Here is a 7,500-nt window from a genome sequence, read left to right as displayed (position 1 = left end):
AGCGTTGTATACATGTACACTTGCCCCCACGAAGGATGTAACCTTCAATGTAAGTACATAGGTATGACGTCGACCAAGCTGACGAGGCGTTTGACATGCCATCTTCAATCTGGTGCCCCTAGGAATCACATGAGACAAGCCCATGACATTACTCTAACAAGAGAAATGTTGAACAAGAATACTTGCATAATAGACAAAACCCAAGATTCAAGAAGATTACAAATTCTTGAGGCAATTCACATAAGAATAGAGCGACCTACCATGAACACCCAAATCACGGAACTATTTACTCTACCCACCATGAGAGTAAGGACAAGACAAGAACATATCGATGCCAACACAGAAGACAATGTCCAACATAACAGGCCAATTACACTGGATTAATCTTTGTGTTTAGATAGGAGATGCCTCGTATGGGCCAATAAGCCTTCTGCAGCCCCTATGTTTATCCCTTATGTATCCCCCCATGTTTTCACCTTCATTGTATTATCACCTGACCTAATGCGGGTATAAAATCAACCAGTATTGTAAGATCTGTTCACTTGAGAATGAACCATGGAGGTTCGAAACGTCGTGCAAATTATACAAATAAGTGTAATACACTCTATAGTAAATCACTTCTTTTCTTCACCTTAAAAGTACGAAAATGAGTTTTGGAGAACTCCTATTTCAATTAAGCCCTGATGCTAAGAAAATAGTTAGAGGGATAGAAGCCCTAAACCAGAAAATAATAAATACAGAATATGCGGCCATATTCAATGAAACATATATATATATATATATATATATATATATATTATATATATATATATATATATATATATATATATATATATATATATATATATATATATATATATATATATATGTTATATATATATATATATATATATATATAAATAATGTCGTACCTAGTAGCCAGAACGCACTTCTCAGCCTACTATGCAAGGCCCCATTTGCCTAATAGGTCAAGTTTTCATGAATTGTTTTTCGACTACCTAACCTACCTAACCTAACCTAACCTAACTTTTCTTTTACCTAACCTAACCTAACCTATAAAGATAGGTTAGGTTAGGTTAGGTAGGGTTGGTTAAGTTCGGTCATATATCTACGTTAATTTTAACTCCAATAAAAAAAATTGATCTCATACATAATTAAATGGGTAGCTTTATCATTTCATAAGAAAAAATTTAGAGAAAATATATTAATTCAGGAAAACTTGGCTTATTAGGCAAATTGGGCCTTGCATAGTAGGCTGAGAAGTGCATTCTGGCTACTAGGTACGACATATATATATATATATTAAATATATATATATATATATTATATAAAATATATATATTATATATATATTAGTATATTTTGGTAGCAGTCTTTCCTGTAGACATATATTATTAAATATGACCGAAAAAGTAAGATTAATAATTCTAACACGAATTTTCTCAATCCTTCGTACATTATGCTTCACTGTTGGAGGTAAATCAAAAATCACTTCTCCAAAATTCATTTTTATTTCTAGTCTGACGCGACACGGGCGCGTTTCGTAAAACTTATTACATTTTCAAAGACTTCACAAATACACAACTGATTAGAACTTGCGTTTCCCTGATTTTATATCTACATTTGAGTGAGGTGGAAGGGTGATGTGGCATTACATTTGAGTGAGGTGGGAAGGATGATGTGGCATTAACACAAGACAGAACACTAGAGGATATTAATAGGGTATTAAAAGTATCAACACAAGACATAACACAAAAAAATGGGTATTTGAATAGAAGTGTTTGTTAGAAAGCCTATTGGTCCCATATTTCTTGATGCTTCTATATTGGAGCGGAGTCTTGAGGTGGGTAGAATATAGTGGTGCAATAATTGGCTGTTGATTGCTGGTGTTGACTTCTTGATGTGTAGTGCCTCACAAACGTCAAGCCGCCTGCTGTCGCTGTATCTATCGATGATTTCTGTGTTGTTTACTAGGATTTCTCTGGCGATGGTTTGGTTATGGGAAGAGATTATATGTTCCTTAATGGAGCCCTGTTGTTTATGCATCGTTAAACGCCTAGAAAGAGATGTTGTTGTCTTGCCTATATACTGGGTTTTTTGGAGCTTACAGTCCCCAAGTGGGCATTTGAAGGCATAGACGACGTAGTCTCTTTTAAAGCGTTCTGTTTCGTGTCTGGAGAGTTTTCTCATGAGTAGGCTGGCCGTTTTTCTGGTTTTATAGTAAATCGTCAGTTGTATCCTCTGATTTTTGTCTGTAGGGATAACGTTTCTATTAACAATATCTTTCAGGACCCTTTCCTCTGTTTATGAGCTGTGGAAAAGAAGTTCCTGTAAAATAGTCTAATAGGGGTATAGGTGTTGTGTTAGTTGTCTCTTCGGAGGTTGCATGGCTTTTCACTTTCCTTCTTATGATGTCTTCGATGAAACCATTGGAGAAGCCGTTATTGACTAGAACCTGCCTTACCCTACAGAGTTCTTCGTCGACTTGCTTCCATTCTGAGCTGTGGCTGAGAGCACGGTCGACGTATGCGTTAACAACACTCCTCTTGTACCTGTCAGGGCAGTCGCTGTTGGCATTTAGGCACATTCCTATGTTTGTTTCCTTTGTGTAGACTGCAGTGTGGAAACCTCCGCCCTTTTCCATGACTGTTACATCTAGAAAAAGGCAGCTTCCCATCCTTTTCCGTCTCGTAAGTGAAACGCAGCACGGAACTCTGCTCAAATGCCTCCTTCAGCTCCTGCAGATGTCTGACATCAGGTACCTGTGTAAAATGTCGTCAACATACCTGCAGTATATGGCCGGTTTCAAGTTCATGTCGACTAAGACTTTTTGCTCGATGGTACCCATGTAGAAGTTTGCAAACAGGACACCTAGGGGAGAACCCATGGCGACCCCATCTACTTGCTTATACATGTGCCCATCCGGGCTCAAGAAGGGTGCCTCTTTAGTACAAGCTTGGAGTAGTTTCCTCAGAATACTTTCTGGCATGTCAAGAGGAGTACAGGCTGGATCACGATACACTCTGTCGGCTATCATTCCGATTGTCTCGTCCACAGGTACGTTGGTGAACAGCGATTCTACGTCCAACGAGGCTCTTATCCCTGTGGCCCGTGCGCCCCGCAGTAAGTCCACAAATTCCTTTGGAGACTTCAGGCTGAAGGCGCAAGGAACATAAGGAGTCAGCAGGCCGTTGAGTCGCTTCGCCAATCTGTACGTGGGTGTGGGTATCTGGCTAATGATTGGCCGAAGTGGGTTTCCAGGCTTGTGCGTCTTGACATTTCCATACGCATATCCAGGTTTATATTCCCCAATGATCTTTGGCAACTACTCCAAGCTTGGCTTGGAGGAAACTACTCCAAGCTTGTACTAAAGAGGCACCCTTCTTGAGCCCGGATGGGCACATGTATAAGCAAGTAGATGGGGTCGCCATGGGTTCTCCCCTAGGTGTCCTGTTTGCAAACTTCTACATGGGTACCATCGAGCAAAAAGTCTTAGTCGACATGAACTTGAAACCGGCCATATACTGCAGGTATGTTGACGACATTTTTACACAGGTACCTGATGTCAGACATCTGCAGGAGCTGAAGGAGGCATTTGAGCAGAGTTCCGTGCTGCGTTTCACTTACGAGACGGAAAAGGATGGGAAGCTGCCTTTTCTAGATGTAACAGTCATGGAAAAGGGCGGAGGTTTCCACACTGCAGTCTACACAAAGGAAACAAACATAGGAATGTGCCTAAATGCCAACAGCGACTGCCCTGACAGGTACAAGAGGAGTGTTGTTAACGCATACGTCGACCGTGCTCTCAGCCACAGCTCAGAATGGAAGCAAGTCGACGAAGAACTCTGTAGGGTAAGGCAGGTTCTAGTCAATAACGGCTTCTCCAATGGTTTCATCGAAGACATCATAAGAAGGAAAGTGAAAAGCCATGCAACCTCCGAAGAGACAACTAACACAACACCTATACCCCCTATTAGACTATTTTACAGGAACTTCTTTTCCACAGCTCATAAAACAGAGGAAAGGGTCCTGAAAGATATTGTTAATAGAAACGTTATCCCTACAGACAAAAATCAGAGGATACAACTGACGATTTACTATAAAACCAGAAAAACGGCCAGCCTACTCATGAGAAACTCTCCAGACACGAAACAGAACGCTTTAAAGAGACTAACGTCGTCTATGCCTTCAAATGCCCACTTGGGGACTGTAAGCTCCAAAAAACCCAGTATATAGGCAAGACAACAACATCTCTTTCTAGGCGTTTAACGATGCATAAACAACAGGGCTCCATTAAGGAACATATAATCTCTTCCCATAACCAAACCATCGCCAGAGAAATCCTAGTAAACAACACAGAAATCATCGATAGATACAGCGATAGCAGGCGGCTTGACGTTTGCGAGGCACTACACATCAAGAAGTCAACACCAGCAATCAACAGCCAATTATTGCACAACTATATTCTACCCACATCAAGACTCCGCTCCAATATAGAAGCATCAAGAAATATGGACCAATAGGCTTTCTACAAACACTTCTATTCAATATCCATTGTTTCGTGTTCTGTCTTGTGTTGATACTTTTAATACCCTATTAATATTCTCTAATGCCACATCATCCTTCCCACCTCACTCAAATGTAATGCCACATCACCCTTCCCACCTCACTCAAATGTAGATATAAAATCAGGGAAACGCAAGTTCTAATCAGTTGTGTATTTGTGAAGTCTTTGAAAATGTAATAAGTTTTACGAAACGCGCCCGTGTCGCGTCAGACTAGAAATAAAAATGAATTTTGGAGAAGTGATTTTTGATTTACCTCCAACAGTGAAGCATAATGTACGAAAGATTGAGAAAATTCGTGTTAGAATTATTAATCTTACTTTTTCGGTCATATTTAATAAAATATATATATATATATATATTAAATATATATACATATATTATATAAAATATATATATTATATATATATATTATATATATATATTATATATATATATATATATATATATATATATATATATATATATATATATATATATATATATATATATATATATATATATATATATATATATATATATATATATATATATATATATAACTGAAAACTCAGTTGTATATAGTCCTGGGGACCATTCAGGCTTGTTTGCATATATATATATATATATATATATATATATATATATATATATATATATATATATATATATATATATCTCGTACCTAGTAGCCAGAACGCACTTCTCGGCCTACTATGCAAGGCCCGATTTGCCTAATAAGCCAAGTTTTCCTGAATTAATATATTTTCTCTAATTTTTTTCTTATGAAATGATAAAGCTACCCATTTCATTACGAATGAGGTCAATTTTTTTTTATTGGAGTTAAAATTAACGTAGATATATGACCGAACCTAACCAACCCTACCTAACCTAACCTAACCTATCTTTATAGGTTAGGTTAGGTAGCCGAAAAAGTTAGGTTAGGTTAGGTTTGGTAGGTTAGGTAGTCGAAAAAAACATTAATTCATGAAAACTTGGCTTATTAGGCAAATCGGGGGCTTGCATAGTAGGCTGAGAAGTGCGTTCTGGCTACTAGGTACAACATATATATATATTATATATATATATATTTTATTTATTATATATAATAAAATATGCATGCACCATGTAACAGTTGCATATTCTAATTTATAACATTCTCTTGATGTGATCCTCTGATGGCCGCTTACTTCTTGACCAAAGTCTTCATTTCTTATTTTCAAGTACTGTAATATGAGGTTGAATGTGATGTCCTGTTCCTAATTTCACTCCATTACATGTTCACTCCATTGAATGGCATTTATCTTTCATGAATTCCATTTGCCATGTGTTGCTCCTAGGACTTTGTCTAGGTCATTTTGACGGGCAAGACTCGTGCAGGTTGAGGCTTCCCGCACTTGGTGGCATCAAGTACCCCCCCCCCCCCCCACACACCCCCACACCCCCACACATGATAACAACTGCTGAGGAACCCCAAATATGAAATATACCATCCACACTGTTATACATGTAACACCATCTACACTGTTATACATGTAACACCATCCACACTGTTGTACATGTAACACCATCTACACTGTTATACATGTAACACCATCCACACTGTTGTACATGTAACACCATCCACACTGTTATACATGTAACACCATCTACACTGTTATACATGTAACACCATCCACACTGTTGTACATGTAACACCATCTACACTGTTATACATGTAACACCATCTACACTGTTATACATGTAACACCATCCACACTGTTGTACATGTAACACCATCCACACTGTTATACATGTAACACCATCTACACTGTTATACATGTAACACCATCCACACTGTTGTACATGTAACACCATCTACACTGTTATACATGTAACACCATCTACACTGTTATACATGTAACACCATCCACACTGTTGTACATGTAACACCATCCACACTGTTATACATGTAACACCATCTACACTGTTATACATGTAACACCATCCACACTGTTGTACATGTAACACCATCTACACTGTTATACATGTAACACCATCTACACTGTTATACATGTAACACCATCCACACTGTTGTACATGTAACACCATCTACACTGTTATACATGTAACACCATCCACACTGTTATACATGTAACACCATCCACACTGTTATACATGTAACACCATCTACACTGTTATACATGTAACACCATCCACACTGTTGTACATGTAACACCATCCACACTGTTATACATGTAACACCATCTACACTGTTATACATGTAACACCATCTACACTGTTGTACATGTAACACCATCCGCACTGTTATACATGTAACACCATCCACACTGTTGTACATGTAACACCATCCACACTGTTATACATGTAACACCATCTACACTGTTATACATGTAACACCATCCACACTGTTGTACATGTAACACCATCTACACTGTTGTACATGTAACACCATCTACACTGTTGTACATGTAACACCATCTGCACTGTTGTACATGTAACACCATCTACACTGTTGTACATGTAACACCATCTACACTGTTGTACATGTAACACCATCTACACTGTTGTACATGTAACACCATCTGCACTGTTGTACATGTAACACCATCTGCACTGTTGTACATGTAACACCATCTACACTGTTGTACATGTAACACCATCCACACTGTTGTACATGTAACACCATCCACACTGTTGTACATGTAACACCATCCACACTGTTGTACATGTAACACCATCCACACTGTTATACATGTAACACCATCCACACTGTTGTACATGTAACACCATCTACACTGTTGTACATGTAACACCATCCACACTGTTGTACATGTAACACCATCCGCACTGTTGTACATGTAACACCATCCACACTGTTGTACATGTAACACCATCCACACTGTTGTACATGTAACACCATCTACACTGTTGTACATGTAACACCATCTACACT

At 38.2% G+C, this 7,500-nt stretch overlaps 1 protein-coding gene across 1 annotated transcript in view; it reads left to right on the top strand.

Annotated features, from left to right (window-relative positions):
* LOC138373604 (ubiquitin carboxyl-terminal hydrolase 15-like) overlaps positions 1-7,500 on the top strand; it is a 61,354-nt gene that overhangs the window by 7,568 nt on the left and 46,286 nt on the right. The gene's annotated exons all lie outside the window — the stretch shown is intronic.

This window comes from Procambarus clarkii, chromosome 5, assembly GCF_040958095.1.
Source record: "Procambarus clarkii isolate CNS0578487 chromosome 5, FALCON_Pclarkii_2.0, whole genome shotgun sequence".
In the NCBI taxonomy this organism is placed as follows: domain Eukaryota; kingdom Metazoa; phylum Arthropoda; class Malacostraca; order Decapoda; family Cambaridae; genus Procambarus; species Procambarus clarkii.
The sequence above is the reverse complement of the archived record's forward strand: the minus strand, read 5'-3'. Positions and strand labels throughout refer to the sequence as shown.